Source organism: Equus asinus, chromosome 20 (assembly GCF_041296235.1).
Source record: "Equus asinus isolate D_3611 breed Donkey chromosome 20, EquAss-T2T_v2, whole genome shotgun sequence".
Classification (NCBI taxonomy): domain Eukaryota; kingdom Metazoa; phylum Chordata; class Mammalia; order Perissodactyla; family Equidae; genus Equus; species Equus asinus.
The window spans coordinates 92,911,748-92,937,090 of NC_091809.1; the positions used below are offsets into that span (position 1 = coordinate 92,911,748).

The 25,343-nt window shown below is 43.1% G+C and overlaps 1 protein-coding gene across 13 annotated transcripts in view; it reads right to left on the reverse strand.

Annotated features, from left to right (window-relative positions):
* DENND2B (DENN domain containing 2B) overlaps positions 1-25,343 on the reverse strand; it is a 151,158-nt gene that overhangs the window by 77,223 nt on the left and 48,592 nt on the right. The window contains exon 1 of one of the 13 annotated variants that reach the window (XM_070491033.1): positions 14,721-14,865. The exons of 11 other annotated variants lie outside the window; for them this stretch is intronic. The gene's annotated coding sequence lies outside the window, so the exon portion shown is untranslated. Of the gene's footprint in view, positions 1-14,720; positions 14,866-25,343 lie in introns of those variants that run through there. One more of the 13 variants, XM_070491038.1, reaches the window with a different exon arrangement.

Here is a 25,343-nt window from a genome sequence, read left to right on the forward strand (position 1 = left end):
AACACAGTCCTACATATTCCTAACTGGTGGGAGGGGCTTCAACACGAACCTCCCTGCTCACTTGAACCGGCAGGTGGGGTAGTTAACAACCAGACCTCACAGGCAGCTTGTTGTGACACTGTAGGGGCTAAGGTGGTTGAGGACATGAAGTCCAGCTGGATAAGTCTTCTTGCCTCTCCTTCAGTCTTTCCAAGAATGCACCCAGGCCTGGTACTTTAGAACATATTCTATTAGAGGAACCATCATTCTCTCTGTCCACCCTGCCTCCTGCCCTGTTTTGAAGTTTTATGAGCTTCAGAACTAGACTGAATCCAACTCCATTCAATAACAGCCCTGGTTAATTACCCATCCTAAGGACCAGGCACAGAGTCTCACACCCCTGCCCTAAGCCAGGGAACAAAGGAAAAACAACCAACGCTCTCCTCAGGAGTTCCCAGACTTTGTGCCATTGTGACCACACAGACGATGGAGGTCACATGGGAGGCAACTCCCTTAGGCCTCTCCAGAGTAATAGGCAGTTCTCAGACCCTAACAGGAACTCTACTCCTCTCTCTCCTACTCAAGAAAGGTTATCAGAATGTGAACCAGATTGTTATTATTATCGGGATAATCTTGCATACCTTCTAAGTTGTAAAAATAGGTATCCCATTCACATGTACTTTGGGTCCTTTAACTCCTGTAGTAACACATACAGTAACTCCAAGTGACATATCATATGAATATCACATCAGCGCAGTTCCTTGTTCCCCTGAATCAGAAACAGAAGAGGTTTTCCAGATGTAATCCTAGATACCTTTTAGATCCAGGGAGGAGGGAAGAGAGCACATCTAACCCGTCCCTATTTATATTTCCAGCAAGGGAGACTCATGGTCTTCCTCATCGCCCATCCTCATCACAATCTATCTGAACCTCAAGTCTCTGCATAAGCTCATCTCACATGAGACACAACTGCTACTTCTTGGAATACTAACTATTCAGCCTGCTGCTAGTAAGAGCACCCTTCCCGGCAAAGCTAAACAATCTCAGTCCATACTGAGGAAGCTCACGCCTTTCAGAAGCCTACCCAAAACACCAGTCACGTGTTTAGGTGCAGATGTCAGGGGGCTTTTCTAGGTCAAGGCTGCCATAAAGGCCACTGCTGCTGCCGATCAACATATACTGCACGTGAGCGCTACAGGAATCAATGAGCAAAGCCTTAAAGAAAAGGCAGGACAGAAGGAAAGATGCTGCCATTAACCCTCAGATCCCTAGCATGTAGCTTGGAGGAGGGTCTGCCTGAGCAAAGCTTGGCATCCAACTGTAACAAGCACCTAGGCTTTGGAACTTGTGGCATCCAGACTGTATCATCTCTTACTTGACAGCCAGGCTCCCTCCACTCAGCATCCCTAACGGCAGGCCCATCGCCAAAGGCTGGAAGGAGGACAGGGCACACTGATTATCTTCAGAGACTTAGCTACACATTTTTAGTCCCCTTCCACCTCAGTCCCTCCCACTGCCCCGACAACTCAAATTTTCAGTCTCCACATATGTGTCTATGTGCCTGAGTGTCTGCGTTTTATTTACACTACCCATGTCTGTTGTTAGCAACAGAAACAAAGTACTTTAAGGCAGAAGAGGCAAGTCGGCCAACTGCATTGCTGTTCCCCCTTCTGCTTCCAGCTCAGGAAAGGGGCTGGTAAAGGATCCTTCGAACTCCAATCTACTCTGTGTGCCTAGGGCTCCCGTGTATTAGGGGAACTGGCATGGAGCCAGTTCACCCCAAGTCTGTCACTGCTGTGTGGGGCCCCAGCCATCAGTCCTGCCTCTTCTTCCCTGGAGGGCACATCCTGAACACCTCATTCCCTCACCTGCCTGGATGCTGACTACTGTTGGAAGGCAGAGCTTCAAAGCCAGAATTCAGGAAACCCACTCCCCTCCCCTATACACTAGGAGATTGTAAAGATGAATAGGCATTGCCTCCCCAGATCCAGACTCTGGAGAACCAGCCCAAGGCTAAGTTTTACCCTCGTGTCCTTTCCCATCTTTAGTTTTTCTACTACTGATAATCTTCCAAGTTCTAGTATCAGGCTCCTCAATAAAATCAATACTAATTACTGACCACTGCTTTGTTTTAAGCAGAGAGAAAAAAATATGAGATGTGATTCTCGCATGCAAGGAGTTCACAGACTAACTCAGGGAAACAAGACACAATAGGAAATAATTACATGAGAGATACAGACTAAAACTACTCTAAAGTACAATGGGTAGAGGTGGACGCGCTGCAGGAGCTCAGGACAGGGTTTCTGTGAGAGAGGAAATGTGAGCCACACCTTTAAGGACTAACAGTAGTTGGATAGAATGAGACAGGAGGCATTTGGGATGAAGACTTAGACTGTGACTCAAGGTCCCACGGCAGGAAGAATGGCAGATATCATGCCAGACTGTTCTCCCATATGCAACTGAGGCTCCGTCCTGGGAGGTAGAGAGGAAAGAGACTAGCCCGACTTAACGAAACAAAACCCTCACCTTAGGGTCACCATGCTCCCAAGTCCCTATGCTCCTACCTCTGCCAAAGCATTCTCAAGGTCTTCCTTTCCTGTCTTACTTTGAAATCCTCTCCCCTACAGTGCATAGAATGTAGCCAGCCTAACTCCCTAAACCCAAAAACATCCTGATGGTGCTCTTGGTACTCAAGGCTCCTGCTCCTACAATAGGACAAACGTCACGCTCCCCAAGTTACACTGTGGGTCAGAAGCTTGCTATATTCTTCTGCTGGGCCAGGTCAAGCTAAGTCTGATTATTTACTCACTAGAGCAGGGGAAGGGGTTTGAAATTTTAAGTACAGTCTCTGATAAGCCAGGGAAACAGTCTCTCCTCCTTCCATTCACACTCACAATCATATGTGCGTTCAACTAAAACATACTGAACACCAACCTTGTGTAAACTAATGTGCTTAGTGCTGGCTGGGACACCAAAATGCTTAAGGCATGGGTCCATCCTCAAAGAGCCTACATAGTAAGGTAGATACAATAGACACGTAAATATAACAAATACCAGGAAGACTATTTTAAGTGCCATTAGAGAGACGAAATTAAGTGCCATTAAAGAGATGAAATGCTGTGGATTTAGATAGAGGGGGATTCCTTCCAACTGAAGAAGCAGGAAGGTTTCACAGAGAGGGTTGCCCTTACACTGGGCCTGGAAGATCAAATGGCAAAAGAATAAAGAAGCAATCCTGGGCAGATGGAACCCCAGGAGCAAAGTCTCAGAGGGAGGAAAGTAGAAAACGCACGAAGAACAGTGAGATGTGCAGTCTGATGGGAGTTTAACTGGACAGTTGGAGAGATGGAGAAATGTCAGATCTGAGGCCTTTAAGAGCCAAATTAAGGATCTTATCTTTTCTCTGGGAAATCACAGAAATTTTCTGAGAAAGGAATGATGGGTCAGGAACTGTGCTTCTAAAAGATGAAGTAGTACTCAGAAATCTAGGGCTACAGCAGAAAAATCTGACCAAGTAGTCCACCAGGACTGAAGATCGCAGGAAGGATAAGAGAGGGAAGGAACTCAGGTAATCAGCTGCATGACTGGAATTCTTGTCTTCAAGGATGAGGCTGATCATGAAAGTAAGTAGGCAGTCCTGAGGGTGGTTCAGAGGCTATACAAGCAGGGAAAGGCCAGAGATCCAGCTAAGCGGAGGGGGCAATGAAAGAATGGGAGGTATAAACATTCAGGAGGTTGGGGAGGGAAGGGAATTTCAGAGTTTAGGATCCTGAAAGTGGAATAGCTCCAAGTGATGAGGACAAAGGTATGGCCACGCTGTGAGTATGTTAACAAGAATGAAGATGAAGTCTTTAGAGTGAAAAAGACCGAAGGACTGTGAGTCCTGAGCACTGAAGAATTCTCAGAATGAATTCTCAAGTCCTGGTTATGCCATAAAGAGACATCTGAAGAAGATTGTAAGCAATTAACAGGGAAATCAAGAGGGAGTCAGCACTAAGAATGAGGAGAGGAGATATATGTGAAGGGAGAGACTGACTTCAAATGGGAAAGGTTGCCAGGCAGGGCTGGAAGCAAGGTCAGGAGTGCGGAGTGAATGAAAGTCACGGGGAGGAGATGATGTTGCTTCATTAGAGAGGGTCACAAAGCAAGTGAGATCGTCAGGGAAAAGCCAAGTTTCAGCTATAATAAAGAGGTAGGAATGCTCAAGGAAAAGGTGAAAAGTAAGAGGCAATACCACTTTTTGTCTATCAGATAGGGCAAGATGAAAAACTATTGCTAGTCAGGCAGGGTGTGGCCAATGGGGCAATCTCACACACTGTGGGAAGAACTGTAAACCAGCACAACTTCTCTAGAGGACAATTTAGGAACACAGATATATATCAAAAGCTCTGAAAAATACATGCCCACAATGACACCCTACACAAAGTTAAAAGACAAACCACAGACAGAAAGAAAATAACTGCAAAGGATATAACGGACAAATGATTAAAAATCAAAAGATATTAAGAACTTCGAAAATCAATACAAAAAAAGACAACCCAAATGAAAAACAAGTAAAAGATATCAACAGACAATTCAAAGAAAAGGAAACTGAAATAATCAGTAACATATTAAACAATGCTCAATCTCTCTGGTAAATCAGGAAAATGCAACTTAAAGCAGAGAGATACTATTTCATATTCACCATAATGGAAAATACTGAGAAGCATGGAATCTCCAAGCGTTAGCAAACATTTGGGGAAATAAAAACTCTATACATTGCCAGTAAAAACACAAAATCACTATAGACAGGAATCTGGTATAAGCTCGTAAAGCTGAAGAATCACGCACCCCACTGCAGGTAGCTGGCGTATATAAACTCTTGCACATTCCTTGAACAAGGATGTTCACCATAGCACTGTTTGTAATACACAAAAAGTAGAAAGACTTTAACCATCTCTCACTATCATACAATGGCGCATTACATGCCAATTAAACTGAATGATTTATACATGCATACTTTTCAAAAACAACATTGAGTGAAACAAATCAAGCTGTAAAAGGTTACATCAGGAATGGTGTCATGTGTATAAAATTTTTAAAACACACAATACTGTACATTAGTTATGGGCACGTATATTTAAAAGGATGAGCTATGCATGGTAATAAGGCATATCGATTTCAGGGAAGAAAGGACTGGGGAAAGCTTTAGTCATATTTGTTATATGAAGAAAACATTTTAAATAAGAGATCTGAAGCAAATATGGTAAAATGTTAATATTTATTAAATTTGGGTGATGGGTACATAGGTTTTTATTATACCAAGTTTTTTCTTTTCCATATACTTAAAATTTAAAAGATACTATTAAATAATGCAAGTACATTACATATCTTTTGATTTAGCAATTCCATTTCTAGAAATTTATCCTGAAGTTACACTCATACAAGTAGGGACAGATATATAGATATGTAGATATTTATCACCACATAGCTTTTAATAGCAAAATAACAAACGACCCAAAAATCCATTGTTAGCAGATTAATTAAATAAATAATGATTCACCCAGACAATGGTATTATATGCAGCATTAAACAGTGGAATTCTATGCAGCATTAAACATTACAGAGTAGCTCTATATACGCTGTCCACAGAAGACATCCATGTAACATTAGTGGTCAAAAAAGTAAGTTCCAAAACAAAATGCTGTATTTGAATTTTTTAAAAAAGTATAGGGGCCAGCCCAGTGGCACAGCAGTTAAGTTCACACGTTCTGCTTTGGTGGCCTAGGGTTTGCTGGTTCAGATTCTGGGTGTGGACCTACACACACTTATCAAGCCATGCTGTGGCAGGCGTCCCACATATAAAATAGAGGAAGATGGGCACAGATGTTAGCTCAGGGCCAATCTTCCTTAGCAAAAAGAGGAGGATCACCGGCAGATGTTAGCTCAGGGCTAATCTTCCTCAAAAAAAAAAAAAAGATACAAGTAAAAAAGAAAGTCTATCTAGAATATATATGAAAAAAGATCCAAAGGATATATACCAAAAAATTAACAGTAATTATGCTACTTCTGTTAGAGGGATGATATGTGATTTTTACTTTTTTCCCAATATTTTTTGTTACGTACAAATATTCTACAATGAGAGCCGGCCCTGTGACCAACTGGCTAAAGTTCCACACGTTTGGCTTCAGCAGCCCAGGTTCACAGGTTCAGATCCGGGCACAGACTTACTCCACTCATCAGCCATGCTGTGGAAGCATCCCATGTACAAGATAGAGGAAGACTGACACAGATGTTTAGCTTAGGGCTAATCTTACTCAAGCATAGGAAAAAAAAAAAAAGGAAGATTGGCAACAGATGTTAGCTCAGGGCAAATCTTCCTCACCAAAAAAAAAAACAACAAAAAAACTCTGCAATGAGCATGTACTTCTCTTACTAAAAAACAAAATCAGCAGCTGGCCCGTGGCCAAGTGGTTAAGTTCGCACACTCCGCTTTGGCAGCCTAGGGCTCGCCAGTTCAGATCCTGGGCACAGACCTACATACCACTCATCAAGCCATGCTGTGGCAGCATCCCACGTAAGAGGACTAGGATGACCACAACTAGGATATACAACTATGTACTGGGGCTTTGGGAAGAAAAATAAATAAATCAAGTTAGTTAATTTTGTACAAAAGAACAGAAAAAGGAAAAGGAAATAAGGGCAAGTCCGTCTTTCAATAGCAGAAGGGTGTTCCCTGGAATAATGCAAGAGGTTAGCAGAAAAAGAGGGCGACACTGCAGAGAGAAGTGTAACAAAAGCTCTACAAAAAACGGGAGTTGGGAGAGCAGGGCTTAGAGGTTTTCATGCAGGGTAAGAATCTTCAGTAACAAGATGAAGACGGCAAGAGGTGGGAGGCAGCTGAGGATAGCTGTTCATGATTGCAGGGCAGGGGGTATGGGTCAGAGAGAACTACACAGTCCCCAAATTCCACATGAAATGTTAGTAACAATGCAGTCTCCATTTCTCAGATTCTGAACCTGTCATGGAGTCTAGCTTCTTTTGGGTAGTTTCAGTAACGGAAAGAAGACTCTTGGTTAAGGTTCCTGGGTATAAAGTCTGTCATAAGAACAGCCCCCAGAGGAGAGGACCTTTCAGCCCAAACTATCTTTCCTTTATTCAACTCTCCCCCCAGCACATCCCTTTTACACACTCAGAGGCCCTAAGGAAAAGCCAGTTACGACTGAACTATCCATGATGAGGAGGGTGGATGAGACAACAAAAGCCATGGCCTCATGGTAGCCTTGGTCTCATCTGCACAGCCAGGAAGTCTATTTCCCCAGAATTAGGGAAATAAAGGCTGGGGAAGCTCAGGGAACAGAGCGAGGAAAGTGGGCCAGGGAGCAAGGTGGTCACTAGAAGGCAGTCTTGCAAAGAGGCAAATGTGAAACATCTAAAACCTAAAACGAATCCAGAAAGTATTGGCTGTGTGGCATCTACGAACCAGCACAGATGTTCTCTTGGCATGTGAAACTTCTTTCTGGGTATGGTACCCCAATTACACAAGCCCCCAGAGGGTTGAGTAGTTGTTATGAAAGCACAGGAAGGAAGGTACAACATCTGAGATTCCATGGGGATCCACTGAAATTAAGCTACTCTTTGTACTTTCAGACTGTGGATCTCATCCAAGGAGGCAGCTGCCTGCACTTTCACAAGCAGCCAGCTTCATCTCCAGGCCCAAGGCCTGAATTTGCCCTATGTCAGTGACAAACCGTCATCAGTTTTTCTTTACATTAAATATTGATTACGATCACAGCAGTTTTTCCTGTTTTCTAGGATCACTGCTGCATAGAGGAAAAGGTACAAAAGCATAAAAGAACACACATGCAAATTCTTCTGTGACTCAAATTCCTCTCATTCTATCTGCCTTTGACCAGCAAGGATGACACAGAGCAACGGGCATTCCCCGCATTTTGAAGGCAGTCACCTGTCTGCCGTGTTGTTTTCGCCTTCTGGAAAAGTCACCCACTCCAACTAGGATCTCTCCCTGGTCACTATAATCCCACGATCTGTTTGTGATGTGAACTTCATTCAGCAATTGCCCCAGGACTGGTGTTATCTAGAAGTGATGACAGTCATTTCCAGGTCAGAAACAGTCACACAGATAAAGCACAGGGCAATCCTTGCCCAGCATTTATGACCCACGAAATGGAGGAGAAGAGAAGGAGGGAATGCAATGGGTTTTTTCACCTCATCTCTCAACACTCAGTCAGCCTCCCATTTTTAAATGGAGGAAAAGTCCAATATCTGGTACTTCAGAGGGAAGCAAATGTTTGATTAGTCCTCTTCCCTCCCAGGGCTATTTATAAAGATTAAACAAAATAATGTTTTTATACAGGCAAGAGCATGTTACACAGCTCTAACTTTGTAGTAGGAAGTCAACCCTTCCATTTCTTTTCCAAAGTCTATGGATCTGCTTCAGTTGGAAATACAGAATAAAGAATACAGGACTCAGGGCCTTGAATCGATTGCTGTCCAACTCTTACAAAATCCAAACTGAAGAAAAGAGATACTTAAGGAAGACGATCTAAGGGGTGTGATGAATACCCACGCCCCTGGGTATTTGAAGCTCCATTTTTCTGTCAGTGAGATCACTGGAAAGCTACACAGACACACCATTAGCTCAGCTCCTTACAGGGTGGTTTTCAGTGAGTTGCAATTTCACATAAAACATTTGTATTTTATCGGCAGTCACCATAAGAGAGCTATAGGAAATCGAAATCACATAAGCATTTGTTGTAAAAATGGTAAAGAAATGTCCTCGTTGTTGTAAAAACAAAAAAATAAAGAGAACATAACTCTCACTAAAGAAAAGGGTAAGGATTACTATCTATTATATAATTCACCGACTCCAAAGATATCCATATCAGAAATTTCATTAAAATATAAAACTAAAAAACAAACTTCGTCTGCCTTCAGAAAATGGTATGTTTCTCCTTCCTAATGGTAAGGTATCAGAAAGTCAGTTTCCCAGACTGCCAAGGAACTCAGAGTCAAAGTGAAGGTCATTCATAGCAACCATCTTAATTAACAAAATTAGGACATTTGCATGCTCTTCTTTTCCTGATGTTGACCATCTGTTTCTATGTTATTACATGATTAAGGCCTCCTTTTACCAGTTAACTACTGTGTGCCAAGCACTATGCCTATATGTTAAACATGTTAATTCATTTAACACTACTCTAAAACAATCCTACGAAGTAAATGTTAATCAATTCTATTTTACCAATTAAGACAACTAAAGCTCAAGGTCATATAAGACAACTAAAGCTCAAGGTCATACAGCTAGTAAATGGAAAAGCCAGAATTCAAACTAGGTCTGACTCTAAAGTTCCTGTTCCTTCTACTGTCCTATGGAAAGTACAGTAAGGTACTGTTTTTATTATGTCTTCTGGAGTCAACAACTTCAATTCCTCTTCAAAAAGACAGAATATGAAACCAATGAAATAGCATATGTAAAAATATTTTATATGCTGTAAGTTATTATTCATGTGTAAATAACTATCATTATCCTCCAGGAAAAGACACATAAAGCAGAGCTGACATTTCTGCTTACACACACACACGCAACGCATACCAGCAAAGTCAACAGGAAATTAACTCCAAATATAGCCTAACAGGAAAACTTTTTCCTCACTGTCAAAACTTATAAAACCATGTAAGTGTGTGGGTCAGTCACTCCCTTAAACACAGGTGCTTGGCAGGATAGTGAGGAAACATCCCACTTGTAGCCTCCCCTGGGCACAGACTCTGCTTGCTTCAGAATCAAGGAGACGCTGGTACTAAGCCTGGTAGGCCTTCTTTTCTCCCAACTCCCCTTTAATCTCTTCTCCTTCAGTGATGATCATCCTATAAGCATTATTTCAAGAGATACTATCTTTGGGAGGAGAAATTATCATTTCAAGTTTTCATTTCTGGCTCATTTACAAGTCCATGTCTTTAGCTTAAAGTTCTTCAAAACTTTGAAACTACAAAACGCTTCTTTCCTACAAGCTTGATGGCCTATGACCCAGGAGAGATATACGCCTTCCCTGGTATTTTAGAGACAGAGTTCAGAATAGACAAGGTCGGAAAATGGGACACTCTACCTGTAGTCCTGAGCCATTGCTGGCTTTCCAGAAGTTTACGAGACAAGCAGTCACCAGCAGCAAGAAAAGTCTGGGAGTTCTCTGGACCAGTGCTTCATCCAGGGACAGGCACTCCCTCTACCTGCCCTACCCGAAGCCTGTAAGCCAAGTGCAAAGATGCAACACAAATCCTACAAAGATTGGCTAACAAAACAAACCTACATCAAAGAGGCATCAGGGGCTACTACAGAAGGGGATCCCTTAGGGATAAAACAGTGAGCAGGCACTCACTGGCCAATTTCCCTAACACTGGCACTACTTAGGGGGGGACCAAATGTGTGTCCTCTGGAGGGCTCCTGCTTCAACCCCACCCACATATCACAGTGTCTTTCTGTTCTGTATTAACCCCCTACCCCACTGATTTCCAACCAGTGGACAGCAATGTCTACTAGAACACAATAGGCTTAAAAGCTGTTTAAAAGGATGTTTTGCATTTTTTCACCCTGCCTTCTCCTACCACTGACTGTGCTTCCAACCTATTCCCTAGCGCTGCTGCTCTGCTGTGAAGTGACTACCGCACATATTCAAACTCTTCACAGATGCATGCACCATCTCCTGCCCTGACACACACCAGGCTCTCCGTGACAGCTCTCTCTTCACCCTGGCAACTTCAATACCTATGTGGATGGATCCACTCAAAACCCTTGTCTCATGACTGAGTCCCCGACATCAAGAGCTAGTCCCTGAGACCTGTCTCCACAGTCTCATCTTGATACTGCTCACTCTGCCCTACTATGCACAGCAAAAATGACCAACTGGTAGTTACGTGCACAGAACTTTGCACATGCTGCTTCACTCCTCTCTGTCTTTGCACATGCTAATCCTTCTACCTGGAAAGTCCCCCTTGCTTTGTCCACTTAAGAAATAACTATTCATAGTGGTCAAAAGGTACAAACAAACAAATCTATTCATTCTTCAAAATCTGAACTGGCACCACCTCCTCTGTGAAACCTTACCCTCATCTTCCTCACTCCCTTCCCAACAGTGACCAAATTAATCCTGCCCTCCCAGTGCCACTTGTACAGCGGCATAAACCACACTACAGTGTCCTGACCATTGATACGTCTTGTCCACTAAACTGTGAAGTTCCTTAAGGGTATGGAGTGTATGTCTGCAAGCACCTGGTCCTACAGGAGCCTAATGAATGTTTCCTAATCTGAAGTAGTCTCTCCTTCTGCTTCCTTATTTAGCCTATTTCCACTAAAAACATAACCATCTAAGCTCTTGGTTGACACGAGCAGAAATGATGCTGAGTCAATGCTGCGCTCCTCAGTCTCTCAAACCCTAACTTCCAGTTCCAGGATTTTACTTACTCTGACAATTGAATAAGGCTTTCCTTTCTGGGGTCACGACCCTTAGGAGCAACAACCCTACGCTGACCCAGCACTAAAAGCTGACTTTTAAAATACAAGTAGGTAGTAGTAGTTTAGTATCTGGGTCATAAGTGGGTCCTCCATAAACATTATTCCTCTTCCTTCTCTCACTTCAAAAATCTTCCTTAATCTGTCTTCCAAGCAATCCAGTTTCTTCACACTTCTTCCTGCTGTTCCCCTCCACCACAGTCACACTTCCCGGTCTTAACGTCCCTTTAGACTTTGGCCCGTGGCTCTCCTCAGCACCATACTATGCATCTTTAACATGCAATTGCCTCCCTGCTCCCACCTCAGTGAGGCTGAGTTCATCAAACCAGGTACAGTCTGAGAGAAAGGCTTTCATGTCATACTATCTAGGTCTAGTGTGTCAAACCAAAGACCTTCTACTTTGCAATTGTAAAGTCTTTCAGAAGAGGAGTGATGCAATTATCCCCAAACATCAAGAAAAGGAATTTGGCTGTAACACATAAGGATAACAGAAAACAAAAAAAACAGGATTGGGAATCAGAAGACTTGGGCGCAATTTCTTACCTGCCTCTCACTAAAGCCTTTTTTTTTCTTTTTGGTAAACTAAATCAGAAATGTTCCTCCATAAATGTTGCAGAAAATGTTTTTAATGGTATGGTAACACTAAAAAAGAACCATTACAAGAATATGAATATAGGTAGCCTCACTCACTAAAAATACTAAAGTGCACAGAAGTTTACAAATTTTATATAAAGAGCAAATTTAATAGGAAAAAGGTTATTTTAGGTTTTTTAATCAATAAAATTTAATTCCTACTTTACTCCTTACTACAAACTTAATTACAGTTTAAATATAAAAATTGAAATCATAAAAACACTAAGAAAAAAATGAATGAATTATTATTATAATTCTAATGAGTGAAGAAAATTTTTCAAAGTATGACATGAAATTCAACTCAAAAGACATTAAGGGGGGGGAAGCCATGATGGAAAATATCACATATTTGCCTATATAAAAATTTAAAACCTGTGAAAGGCAAATAATTAGCACACACAAAGTCAAAAATTAAAAAGAAACAAACTGGGGAAAAATATATCAGCAACACATATGGCAAAGAGTTCTAATGTAATATGTACATAAAAGCTGTTACAAATCTACAAGAAAAAATAATGACCAAACAGAAAAACAAAGTATTTGAACAGAAAATTCATATAAAAATAAGTACAAGTGCCAGTGGGCATAAAAAGTGTTCAACTTCACTAATAACTACAGAAATCCTAAATAAAGTAACAACAAATCCTTTTTCACCTTTCAGATTGGCAAAGATTAAAATGATTTATAACACCCACGTTGGCGAGGATACGGCAGAAACAGGCACCTGTATATACTGTTGATGAGAACTAAATAGATGCAACTTCTTTGGAAAGCAGTTTGGTAATATTTATTAACATTTTAAGTGAGCATAGCCTTTGATCAGCAAACTTTCCCTTCCGGGAATTTTGTCTAAGGTAATGCAATTACTAGAACACGTGGGCAAAGACAGCTGTATACTGCTGTTTACTGCAGCACTGTTTATAATGGGAAAAACTGGAAACAACTCAGACGTCCATCAACAGGGGCTTGGTTAAATAAAGTATGATACATACCCTGAAGAAACACAATGCTACTGTTAAAAGTAATGTACTGACATGGAAAAATAGCCAACGTAAATTACCAAGTGAGAAAATTTTCAGTATAGTCATTTTTTTACTATAGTAAAAGACACACAATATAAAATTTGCCATTTTAAGCATCTTTAAGTTTACAATTCAGTGCCATTAATACATTCACAATGTTGTGCAACCACCACTACTATCTATTTCTAAAACGTTTTCATAGCTCCAAACAGAAACTCTCTAAACATTAAGCAATTGCTCCCCACTCTCCCCTCTCCCCAAGCTTCTGGTAACCTCTAATCTACTGTCTCTATGAATTTGCCTATTACAGATATTTCATATACGCAGAATCATATATTTGTCCTTTTGTGTCTGGCTTATTTCACTTAGCACAATGTTTTCATGGTCCATCCATGTTGTAGCAGGTATCAGAACTTCATGTCTTCTATGGTTAAATAAAATTCCATTATACACATATACCACATTTGTTTATTCATTCATCTGTGGATGAACACTGAGGTTGTTTCCACCTTTTGGCTACTGTGAATACTGCTGCAACGAACACTGGCATACAGGTATCTGAGTCCCTGTTTTCAATTCTTTTGGCTTTATACCTAGGCGTGGAATTGCTGAGTCATATGGCAAGTTTTAGCTTTTTGAGGAACCAAAAGAATTTGCTTCCACAACGGCTGTACCATTTGCATTCTACCAGCAAAGTAAGAGGGTTCTACTCTCTCCACATCCTCGCCAACACTTTTTATTCTCCATTTTCTGGTTAGAGTATAATCTCTTTTTGTGAAAATAAATGTCTACATAAATATATTATAGATAAAAATATCCATTGTTACCCAACTGGTTAACAAGGACTACATTTCTGGCGCATGGGTTTACAGGAGAGACTCATATTCTGACTTATATGTTTTTCCATTTGGCGTAAGTTTTAGAACAAATGTATCGCTTTGTTATATAAAAAAAAAAGGAAAAAGATCTTAAACAAAAATTAGCCTGAGACAGTTTCATGCATGCCTGCTAATCTGAAATTGTAACACATTATAGTCCTTGTGTGACGTACATAGCAAGGCCCTGAATTAGCAGGAGTGAACAGGTCGGAGGCCCAGTCCCAGCTCTGCCACTTCGGGTGCTCAGTTTTCTCACCTCTAAACTCTGACGCACCTGGGACTGGATCAGCATTCTCAACCAGCACGCCACGAACAGATCACAGCTGTGCAAACATGATAACTCCTTCAACCCCTGGGGCAGCACTGGGGCTCAGTGCTACCAGCAGGCTGCTCTTTTTAAGTCAGTGTGCCTTACAAAAATCATCATTTTCTGTGTGTGTGGGGATAGGAAAAGGTTGGACAATGCCAGGTCAAGTAACCTGTAATGTCCCTTCCCACAGTGAAACAGAATTCTATGATTGTGTTGAACTAATGAGGGAAGCTGAGAAAAGGAGAGCTTTAGGGAAAATCTAAGAGTCAGTGACCACAAAAAAGAAATGAAGATCCTCCCCTAAGGGAGAAGCAAGCACAGACAAGGATTCAAGAAACGAGAATGCGAAGGAAGAGAGGGCAGCTTGTATTGAACCAACTTGAGTGTCTCACCTGAAGCCACAGGTCCTGAAGCAGACAGCACGGGGCAGGGCCTGGAGCCATGCTGTTCTGGGAACGGCAGCCCGAAGTTACCTGCCTGGGTACCAGACAAGGAGAAAACCTGACCTCTGTGGGAAGAGGCCCTGAGGCCTGGCTAAATGAAAGCCAAGTGAAATCCTCTCTTCCAGGTGTTCTCAGCCTACCAGCTGCCAACTGTGGACTTCGCCCTTGAAATTCAACTCCTGAGCTAAAGAGATAATCTCCCAGCCACGTCCTGTGTAAACCTAGCTAATCAACTGAACACACTCAACACTGAGCCTGTCTACAGCCCCTGAAATAGTCCTATCAATCAGGAGGCTGTGCTAAAGGGCAGGGGGAGCTTATCCTGCCATCAATGTCACCTGTCCTAACAGAATTAAGTGCCTAGGATAGGCATTTTCCAAAACTCAGTCAAACACCTGTTTAGAGACAAGCACACAGCTGGAAACCTCATCCAGAAGTGATGTGGATATCGTGAGAAGAGTCACCGTGACTGAGGACACGGCCCTTTACGAGGCTTTGTTGATGTTACAGCATAACCCACTCAAGAGATTCTGAAGTAAAGACATGAAATTCTAGGTTAATGAAAGAAGGCATACCAATTAACATCTGGCCCTCCTACCCTTATTTGAGTCTCAGCTGCGGATCCTCTTAAGCAGTGGTTCCCAAACAGCAGCAGCACTTAGAAACCTTAGAAACTTGTTAAAAATGCAAATTCTCAGGCCCCATTTCGGACCTACTGAATTGGAAACAAGCTCTCCAGGTGAGTTTGGGGCATGCTTAAGTCTGAAAATCACTGCTCTCAGGCTCCAGGGAACCCTGCCTTTTGGAGTTCAGACCCCCCAGATTTCCCTTATATTCTGCTTTCAATGCATCTTAGGGACCGTAACATTACCTCTTTAGTTATACCCAAGAAGACAGACAGGTTTTCTCCCACTCCAATTCTATCTTCCACATGGTATCATAGGTTTCTGTTGTACCAACCAAGTCCAGTTGTGTTCCTTTCTTGCCTTCAGAACAATGACGATTCCCTAATTCCTGGAGGGTTCAAGCCCTTCAAGATCTGACCTCAACGGGTCTTTCAGCCTCATCTCCTACCTCACCAGGGTCCCTGCTTATGGTAGGCAACCACCTAACGTCTGTTCAGTGAGTCAGTGCCAAAGATAAAAACTCCATCTAAAGGAATCTTTCCTAACCACATATCTTTTCCTCCAGTAGCAAAGTAGTTACTAAAACAGACAGTGAAAGGGGAGACAGGAAAGCAGAATCCCATTACTTACAAAAGAAATTCTTGTGTGTGTCAGGAATCTATGCTAAACTGAAATTCAATCTCACCCCACTCTGCCCTTCACAAACTGCTCCAACTCAGCTGGCTGGCTAGGCTGGACACGGACCTCACGAACACCGAGGAATGAGAACTGACAACCACCACACACATCTCCATTTCAGAAGCCTGACCCTTGATTTACAGAATCCAAACAGGACCAGTCCCTCAAGAAAGAGGTACCCACCAACAGAAACCACTCTGTTCAATTTCTAGCAAGTCAAAGTTGTGGCCTGATAAATTTCTTTCCTCAAACCTTTCCAACAAACTCGGAGACTCTGTAAGAGACCTGTAAACTAGGAAATCAGAGTTTACTTGCAAACGTCAGTTTACTGAGAAATTAAATTTCCCAAACACAAATTCCATCTTCTTCCTATAAAATAGGAGGAATCATAATTTAAGATATCTAACTACTTGTGGAGTATTAGTGAGAAAGACCATCACTCTTCCTACCCAGATAAAGAGAGGTGATTCAGGTTATCTGTTTCCAAGTCTTGTCACACACCCCCACCCTTCCCAGTTTTTGATATGGACTGCCATTTTCAATATTCAACCAGGTACTCCTTTCAGAGAAAGCTGGAAAAAACTCATTCACCTCCACAAACAATCAAAATCTATCCTAGTTCCCAATGGATAGAAAGAAGAACATGACAGTAAACGACACACAATAATTCAGGAAAAAAAATGCTCATTAAATATTTGAGATAACTAAGAGGAGGTGCAGGTGGTATACCAATCAGAGTGGGGGTATAGAAAGAGCACATCCTTTGGAATCATGCAGACTTAGACTTGGATTTTAAGCATGTTCGTCCCCCGTGTCCCTCAGGTAAACATCCGAACATCAACAAATTCACTCAGATTATTGTGAGAATTTACTAAAATGATGCAAGTGAAAATGCCTAGTATAACACAAAGTCTGGAATAGAGTAAGCATTCTACTAATGATATACCACAGACCTAAAATCTACAGAAATTTTTAAAACACATATTTCTTGATCTCAAGAATTGTACAGAACTGAATTATATTTATTACACTTCCTTTAGCTAATTAGCTATGTGCCTATCCCCACACCAGATCCCTTCTATTTCCCCATATTCTTTTTCTTGATTCTTCTCAGACAACCAAATTCAATGTTCCTCTTAGCCAACCATTCCTCTCAAATTTTGATACCTTATCCCTATACCCCTCATACTGGTTCTCCAAACTCCTTTCCATGGCCAAGGCTCTACCTGAACTAGTCTCTACCAACATCTTACACCCCTACATCCACTGGCTCCCTATATTCTAACCACGATGACTTTGTCTGTGTTCTTTCAAAATGCCAAGCAAGCTCTTTCCTCCCTCAGGGGCTCTGCCTTTGCTGTTCCCTCTTCCAGGAATGTAGTTTCCCCAAATCCGCACATTCACAGCTTCTTCTCATCCTTGAACTTGCCGCTCAAATATCATACTATCAGAGAGGTCTTCTCTAACTTCTCTTTTGAAAATAGCTTTCGAATTCCTGTTACTCCCTCTCTTTCCCAACACCATTATTTCCTTCATAGCTCATATTACTAACTCTACCTCATTTATTGATTTGCTTAGTTATGTACTGACGGCTCCCCCACTATACTTTAAATTCCACAATACAAGGACTTTGCTGTCTTAGTTACCCCTACATGCCCTGCATGTAGCACAGTGCCTAGAACAAAATGGAAACTCAATAAATACATACTGAATAAATAAATAAATAATAGTTTCTGAACAAGAGAGGCGGAGCTGGACACCACCCCCACCTCCTCCCTCTGACTAACTGGTGGCAGCAGAGTATGGGATCTCAGGGGGAGACTGTAAATTAAAAAGAGAAAAGGTTGAGGAGAAATAAACCCTTGGGGAGCACCAACACAAAAAATCGTCCCAATTCCCTCTCTGACAAACATTAACTACTATCAAGGGCTGGGAGGATGTCACAGGAGTTACAGTCTCCATGGCCTTTTTTTCCCCCACCAACTTTTCTTATTTTGGTAAAATACACATAACTCCATGGTTTTCTCCTTTCATTTCTACAGCTTCCCAGGGCTCAACTTCTCCCAGCAAAGTTACGTAGACATCAAACCTTGGGTGTTTCTCAGGTGAAAAGAAGCCTGGATAGCACTGCGTTTGAAACCCACTTGGGTTTACCAAACAGATGTGAGTTTTGAGACCAAAAAAAAGCCAGTCTATTTCCTTTTACTGAGATTTAAATAAAACAAAAATTTCCAGTTGTTCCTCATTGTTTTGTTTTTAACTTGATCCCTGCCGCTTTCCTTTGGGCACTTACTCAGAGAGCTAACAAAACCCGCCACCCGTCTTACCACCAGTATCCTCACAGCTGGCCCTCCCAGCACAGTCGAGCAAAGTAACTCAATCCTCAGCAGCAGTGATGACTCAAATGCAGAGAGACAGGGACCCAGAGAGGACAGTGCTGCCTCTTCCATTACAAAAACAGCCATTTTTCTGGCCGTCTTTCCACTTATGTATGAACCCAAAAGGTTGAGTGAATCAGGGGGTTAGAAGGAGGCAAAGAAAATTAGGAACTTCAGTGCTCTCTTTCCTTTCTAGATTCCAAAGCCTCAATTCTCTGAACACAGCAGCGGAGTTAGTCAAGTCACAGACTACAAACCAAGGTCACTGCCATTGCCTAGTTCATCTCAGCTGTCCCAGGTATTTTTCCTCTCCCACTCAAGTAACACACTTCTTTCCTGTTGCCAGGGTCAGTCAGGTTCTTTAATTTCCTTTCCCTATTTGCATCCATTTGCCAGGTGACAAAGTATATGCAGACATGGGTCAGACCTTCTTATTCTCAGATCTTTACAAATGAGCATAAAGCCCCACGTGTGGTTTCTACACCCGGTGGTCTTCACCTCTTTTAATCACCACTTCAGAATGCACAGTAGGTCAAAAATTGCTAATAAACTAAACGGGGTCAGGGATTCTAGCATAACTTTGTGCCAAGAAAACTTACCTCCAATAAAAAGTGTTGGGCATAGTTTGGTAGCTGTAAGTACCATCAAGGCTGAGCTTCTCCTGATTGTACAGGGAGCTACTGTAGAGTCTGAGCTCCTGCCTAAGGGAGCCTACAGAAGTAAAACCGCAAAAGAAATAAAATGTTTGACCCTAATCTGCAGAGTTTGGTCTTCTAAAGCAAAAGGAAACTTAGATTATAAACAGCCTTACTCAAAGGGAAAAATTGTGAGGCACCTTCTCCCAGGAACTCCCCATTCTGCCCTAGGCCTGCCTGGGTTCAGCAGGCCCATAAATTGGCACTGTTGATATGACCTTTCCAGGCTATATTTCAACAAGAGATAACAACAAAGCTGAGAGCTTTGGTAGCACTCAAAGGAGATTTGAGGGACTTAAAACACGCTGCTAAGTTTGGCAGCAAAAGTTCCTATTTCTTACAGTTGAAAGAGGAAATCTCTTTATAATTACACTTCTAGATAAGATGCACCAAGCTACTCACGCTACTCATTCTTGTTAGGAACAGATCCATGGCTCCTCTGAGAGTGGTCTGAGTGATCACTCCTGGGGCAAGGCTCACCTGGGGCTGGGGAGTCAACATGTCTCTTGGAAGATCAAGTGCCAGGAGCTTCCTGACACAGCTTACTGTCTTAGCCACAATCACTTGCCCAGAGATATTCACCACTCTCGCTGTCTCTGAGTATACATTCTCCCTCAGTCCACTTCCCATCTTGCTCTTTCACACAGGGTTCTGCCATGTCCCTACCTCAGTGCCACATAACATACATTACTCATCAGAGAGGGTCCTTTCAACCTAGATTAGCTGCTCCTTTGGCTCAGCCAGATTCCCCCTCTGGTTTATATATTTCTTTACAAAAGCAAAGTATAAGAGCCACGATCTATATACCAATTGGGGGACACTAACAACTGCTCTGCTGATACTAGATATCTGCCCAAGACACAGAGGAAGGGACTATCACCCCACATTTCTCAGCAGAACAAACCAGACAGACTAGCCACTCAGACACAAATTCTGCTTGGCTTACAGGGAATCATAAATATAACAATAATTGCTCACATTTCATTTAGCACCAGATATGTGGTACTATTCTTAAGTACTTGATATTTAGGCCTCACTACAACCCTACGAAACCCTGTTACCACCTCCATTTTACAGAAAAGGAACAGGGGCATGGACAAGCTAAGGAACTTACCCAAGGTTACAAAGCTGGTGAGTGTCAGAGCCAGAACGTGGAGCCCGACAATCCAAGCCCAGAGCCCGGGCTCTAAACATTACTCTTTCCTTGGGACGCTCTTCCCCTAACACACAGTTTGTCTTTGAGCACAACTAGCTCACTCCAAACTCTAAAGGAGAGACGGTGGGTCAGAAAACACTGCCATTTCCTACTACTGAGAGAAGAAACAGTGATGGCAGAATTTATTCACAAAGCTGGTCTCAGTCTATACAGCAGAACAAATAACTACCCCAAATATCTGTTGACCAAAATTTTCCCAGGGGCACCAAGTGAAATCCACCTCCTTTCTTACCAACCTGGTAGACTTCCTAGCTTACTAAGGGCTGGAGCCTCTTTGCAAGTTGTTGCAACCACGCCCTAAGCATCTGAGAACAAGTTCCCAGTCTCCAAGTTATGAGAACCACGTCGAAATGCTTCCTAAAATCCAACTGATGGGGTTAAAAAAAAAGTTACTCAAATATTTTTTAAGCATAAACTATGTACGTTGGCCAATTTGAGGAAATAAAATGTATCAAATGTTATACTTACACAGAACTTCAGGGAATCTAGTTGGAAAGCAAGATACGCATTTGAAGGGTCAAGTCAAAATGTGGATGAAAACACTCAATCCAAATCTCCCACTTTCTAGAACAGGAAACTGAAGCCTAGAGAAGTCAAGTTACTTCTCCAAAGTAACCCAGCAAGTGACAGATAGTCAGCACTAAAGCTCAGATCTGCTGACTACCCGGCCAGGGCAGAGAAATTCATAGAAGGGAGAGATCTCTAACAGCAGCAGCAGCTAACATTTACTAGGAACATATTTGCGCCAGGAACTAAGCTGAGTGCTTTACATAAATTAACTCATTTAACCCTTACAACGAATCTTTGAGATGGGTAAAATTACTCCCAATTTACAGGTAAAGACACTAAGGTTTACTGAGGTTAACCTGCCAGAAGTCCACAGATAGTAAAAGGAAGAACCAGACTACAAACGTCCAGAGCTGGCTGCAAAGCCTGTGCTCTAAGCTGGGTCTTGAAGAACACATGGACAGAATTCCTGGAAGTGGGAGCGAGGAGTGCTGGGGTAGCCTGTGTCCAGAGCTGTGAAGGGCCTCCAATGCCGGATTAAGGAGGCCCTCAGGGGCCCTACCTGGGCTGGCCCACAGGAAAGGGGTAGGCAAGAGGCAGTTGTAGTCTCCCGCGACTGTGAAGGGTAAGCCTCCTACAAGAGGATAAAGCTGAGCCTATGAAGCTAGGTTGAGAAGGACCATCTCAGAAACTCTCCTGGGGTCTTGACAGAAGGATGAAGAAAATGCAAAGTATAAACTCCCTCTAAATGAAGACTCTGGTTTGACTTTCCTAGCACAGTATCCCCAACCTGATTAAGAGATTCCAGCCTTACTCTCTTCAAATGCTGCTCTAAGTCAATAACAATAATGGAAAACACTGAACATTCCATGTACCAGGCACTTAGCTGAGAGCTTACGTGTATCATTTCATTTAATCCTCATCACAACTATAACAAGCTGAGTACTATTATTATAGTCATGGGCCACATAAGGACGTTTCAGTCAATCAGGGACCACATACATGATGGAGGTCCCACAAGATTAGCACAATATAGCCTAGGTGTATAGTAGGCCATACCATCTAGGTTTGCGTAAGTACACTCTATGATGTTTGCACAAGGACAAAATCACCTAACAATGCATTTCTCAGAACATATCCCAGTCATTAAGTGACATATGGCTGTATATCCATTTTACAGATGCCTCACGGAAAACTGAGGCTCAGAGAGATTAAATAACTTGCCCAAGGTCACAGAGCTAGTAACCATAATGTCAGGTTCTAAATGTAGGCGTGTAAGACGCCTAAGCTCCAGCTCTTACTCACTGTACTACCCTGAATGTGAGATTCTCATATTAAGCACAAATGGTTCCATCAGAGATGCTCTAAGGCAACACCATACGCTCACTGAGGATCTAACAGTCACTGATAGTTGAATAAATACATTACAGGTTGACTCATTTGAAAGAAAACTATAAAACTCAGCTGTCAAAACTTTGTAAGGGAGCCTGTGTTCCAAAACAAAAGTGAGCACACCAAAATTCAGTTCCTCGAATAAAGCTAAAGAGTTCTAAAAACCAGCTGACTTTATAGTTTTCTTTCCATTTTCCCATTTCCCTTTCCCTATCCCCCAATCCCATCCATTGATGCTGTCAAAAAGCTTCAACACAGGTCTAGAATCCTCACCTTCCTCCTATTTCCAGTCCTTTCATTGTCTCTCTCCCATCATTCAAACAGTGCTTTAAATCAGTCTAAGAGTTGGACCCTCTTACTTTCCCAGCCTAAAGCATGAGATGATCATTAACCCTACCACCAAAATCCAAAACTTCAGGAAAATTTCCAAAACTATGTTTCTTCTCTCTCAATCACAGACAGGCTCACACTGGGGAGGAAATAACTACAATACAACATCTAATACAACATATATGAGATAAGTCGCACACTTGATGCTTTTTAGATCCTCCCCAGCCCTATGCCCAGGCCCCCTGTTTCACTGACTAAATGGGTGAGCAGACCAAGAGGGAACATGGACACCAGAGATACCTCCGAGCCTAAGAGCAAATGAAAAGGAGTGTCAACCCCAAAGCCAGCCACTGCCACCCACCGTCACCTTCCCAGTGCTTGTGAGGACCCAGGCAACACTGTCTCCCTGAAGCCCCCAGGGGCAGGCCAGCCTTCTGGTAAATTGTAAAGCCTCCTTGGTCAGCCCAGGTACCCCCTTCTATCTATCACCCCAGCTGCCCCTAAGAACTACCTTCTCCTCAGTCCCCTTGCCCAGGGCCTCTCTTTTGTACCTTCTAGTAGTCTTCCAACTGCTTCAGATCTTGTTTCTCATAATCGTGTTTATCTCATTTTTCCCAGGTTCACACAGTCCTTCATTCACTGTGCTACTTCCTATTAGTCAATCTCCACCTCACATACAAACTCTTCAGTGACAAGCCACACAAGAAGAGTCTGGCTCTTTGACAAACGAGGGGTTTCATGACAAATCCTTAGGAATAGGTCAGCTTTGGTTAAGAAGGCTTCATACCCTAATTGCACGTAATTCACCCTTTATAAGGACAGTGCAATGTAACGTTCAGGAAGTTTTTAGAAGAGTGCTGTGGTAATTTCAACAGCCCCTCAACAACAGCGTATCAGAGCCAAAAAAAAATAAGAGGAGGGATCTTTGGAGAAATCCTTCAATAAGGTAGTCTAGGCTCATTTAACATCTTCCTGGTCCCTAAACAAACAAACACACACACACACACACACACACACACACACACAGAGGCATGCTTTCTAGGGCCTACATCTGAAACAGAGAAGAGACCCCAAGGTTTTTTCTATCAGACAATATCAAGTGGCATGTTGCCCTAGGACAGATGCACCCAGCACTTTACCCCACCCACCCACTGAGACAGAGGCACACAGCACCTCCTCTCCAGCATAAAAGAGATGCAGTCTCCCTCCCTCCCCTCAGAAGAAGGCAATCACTAGCACATTTTCCCACAAGCTTTAAAGAGAAATCTGTGCAGACTACGCCAGATGGTCATTTTTTTTCTTTCATGCCCTCCTGGCCCCTTCTCCACTTTCCATGGTTCCTCTAACTCAAAGACCTCAATTATCTGCCAGCAGATTTCCCCTTCCCCTCCCCCCACCCTGCCCTAAACATCCTCTCCTCCCAAGCTAGTGTAGAGGCACAGAAGGGAGACCCAGCCAAAGCTCTGCGGGGCTGCTGCCTGGCCTCCTCCAGGCTCAGGTACGTATTCCCTTTGCTTGGCCGCCTCAGCAAACTCTCTTGGGCCCAACACTGGAAATCAGGAGTCTCCAGAGCAGTGATAGGTAACAGCTAAAAGAAGCAACAGGGAGACACTCTCAGCCTCTCAGTCCTGCCTGCCTGCAGGGAGGTGCTTTGGAAGGCCCAGGACTCAAACTCTCCCACCTCCCCTAGGTGCCCAGTGGACCTCCCCGAAGTATTCTTAGAATCAGATTCGGTGGGGAATGGAGCACAGCTTGTCTTGGTTCCAGGCCAGCAGTGTGGCCATGACATACGGAGTGTGGAGTACCCCTCCAAAACTGGCCACCCAAACCCTTCATTCCAGGGACAGGGGCAGAGCCAGCAGAATTGAGGATGCCCTTGGCCTGTCCTCCAACGTATTTCAAAGTTTCAACTTCCCTGGGTAACTGATTATTCTAATTTGAGAGGGGGCGGGGGGGAAGTGTGCAGGGAAGTACTGGAGTAGAGGAAGAGGAGAGAGAGGGAGTGAGAACAGGAATGTTACTTTTTAATCCTTAAGGAACATCGAGGGATCCAATTTGTGACTCAGCTCTGGGAAGCTGGACCGACGAGGAGCGGGGAACAGCTGCAGCCCCAATCGAAGCTGTGGACAACTTCTCCTTCAGGCCTTAGAGGCTGCTGTGACATGATTCACCTGGAAAAACGGCTCTGTCGTTAAAGAAAAAAAATCTGCCTACTTAGAGTCTCCTCAGGGGCTTCTTCCCAGACACCACTCCAGGGCACGGCTGGCAGGTTTTCCCCTGTCCTACAACAAGAGCTGAGGCTGTGGGTGGGGTGCCCAGCCTCTCCCTGTGCCCCCATCTAGTGTGCCGAGAGCCCTGCAGACGCACTGAGGACTGATTGGGATGCCCTGGCCTGGAGTCTCTCCTCCCCTGTTACTCTGTTCCCTGGCACAGTCCCATGGCATATCAAGTTTCTCTGCCCTTGGAATTCCCACTTCCTTGTTTCCCTCTAAGCTGTAGCCACACAGGTTCCTGAAAGAGCTGCCCAGCCCCCAAGGAGCCTTTCAGAGCAATAACTCTTCCTGCCCGTTAGAACCCTGCCTTGCAAACCCCGAACAGAGGAGAAAGGCCTCTCTGCCCACCCGAAACAGTTTCCCCAGCAGAACCTACCAGGATGAGGGAACCAGGCGGGCAACCAGTAGCCTCTCTTTCAGAAGCTACTAAAATTCATGACACATAACTGCCAGGTGGCTGTGGGACACTGGAAAAAC